This window comes from Penaeus monodon, chromosome 31 (genome assembly GCF_015228065.2).
Source record: "Penaeus monodon isolate SGIC_2016 chromosome 31, NSTDA_Pmon_1, whole genome shotgun sequence".
Lineage (NCBI taxonomy): Eukaryota > Metazoa > Arthropoda > Malacostraca > Decapoda > Penaeidae > Penaeus > Penaeus monodon.
This window is the reverse complement of record NC_051416.1, coordinates 28,229,374-28,230,997: the sequence shown is the minus strand read 5'-3', so window position 1 is coordinate 28,230,997 and position 1,624 is coordinate 28,229,374. Positions and strand designations below refer to the sequence as shown.

Here is a 1,624-nt window from a genome sequence, read left to right as displayed (position 1 = left end):
AAAATACTTAGAAATCAGTCATTCTGATTTTTTTGCATAGATATACTGACTCTTTCTCTATCCATATTCACTTCAATTATGGCATTGTTTAAAAAGGCAGGAGTACAATTTCAAACCTAATATAGCACTGGTGCAGTGCTATGTGATTTCTGTTGACTCAGCACTTCTTTCTCCAGAAAAGGCCAACAAAACTTCTCCTCTCATATCATTTGCAGATAAACCAACAGGGAGGCCGAAAAGCTTAACATGCTCCATTTAATGTGACTCTTTGGTGGGTCATGATCCATCATTTTACTCTGCGATGTGACTCACTGTTGTTTAGATGTTGGTTTATTGATATTTAAGTATTTAGTCGACACTACTATGAAAATATCACTTTTATACGAAAATAATGAATAATCAAAAGTATACGCATTTGCAATAAAAAAAATTTTTTTTCTTTTTAAAAACTTAAATTTTTGCACATTCCACAATATTAATACATTCCTAACATTTTAAAGGCACAGCATACAGCCCATTTATAACTTTAATTAATACATGAACTGACCCACCAAGTGCACGAACACCAGTGGCTAAGTATCTCAAAGACATCTCTTCTTTTCTAAATGTGATTCAACCAGCTAGTGTATACAGGATTTTATGCATCCAACAGCCTCTAGAAAACACCTAATAACCAACTACCTCTTCTTATGCTGATGGTCACAGGAAAACTTTTCCTTTCACACTAGTGGGAGTTGGTATCATTGCCAATCCCACAGAACATGTTAAATCTTTGCAGTGTATAAATGAAGGAGGTGTGTTGGCCTTTGCCGGCACCAACGAGCATCAGGCCAGATTCCAATGTATGTGTCTTCTAAAGCATTCCCAAACAAGATGAAAAATCAACCACCCTGGAGCTCTTTCAGACCCTCCCTCTGCCACTCCCTGACGCACAAATGGGAAATCAAAACCAATCAAATACAAACTGCTAATTTCTAGCCTCTACAGTTAGATAACAAAGAAACACGCTAAGAAAATCTCCCTCGTGTTTTTCTATGCTGTGACGGAAGTACACAGAAGACAAAGTTTCTTAGATTTATTTGCTCTATCGTTTGCATAAATTATTTTTTCCTTATAGTTGATGGCTGAATGAAACTGAACCCTTATCAAAACAACTGGCAAGGGTACAAAGATAAGGCACTTTAGCAACATATTAACCCATGTAATGACATAGACCTGAATATTTGCCTGAATATATCACAAAACCTGGATAAATGAGGAACTGCATAGACTCGATGGCCAACAGGTTTTTCATTACATCCACTGCTAGTTTCCTTCTGTTTGTTCCTTCCTCATGCTAGTCCCAGTCTCTATCAGCTCTTAGAGGTAACCCGTCGAGAAAAAAATTAAAGCGAGATGGAAAGTTAAGTGTTTACAAACACCCCAGTTGGCTGAGGTTATTTGACAAGGACGTTTGGCTCTGTCAGTCAATTCAGGTCTGATTCCCTTGTCCCTGATACAGACAGACTGTCTACTCTCGTCCATGACATCAATTTCCATCTGATTTTAGCTCGAATTAATTCTATACAGACTTACAATAACGTAGTTTAATTTTTGCCACTGACAAAACAACACTGAGTCTTTC

The 1,624-nt window shown here is 37.3% G+C and overlaps 1 protein-coding gene across 1 annotated transcript in view; it reads right to left on the bottom strand.

Annotated features, from left to right (window-relative positions):
* Nucleotides 1-1,614, bottom strand: part of LOC119592944 (ribonuclease P protein subunit p20-like) — a 6,537-nt gene extending 4,923 nt beyond the window's left edge. Inside the window, exon 1 of the mRNA XM_037941836.1 lies at nt 1,576-1,614. The gene's annotated coding sequence lies outside the window, so the exon portion shown is untranslated. The remainder of the gene's footprint in view (nt 1-1,575) is intronic.
* Nucleotides 1,615-1,624: the final 10 nt, after the last annotated feature.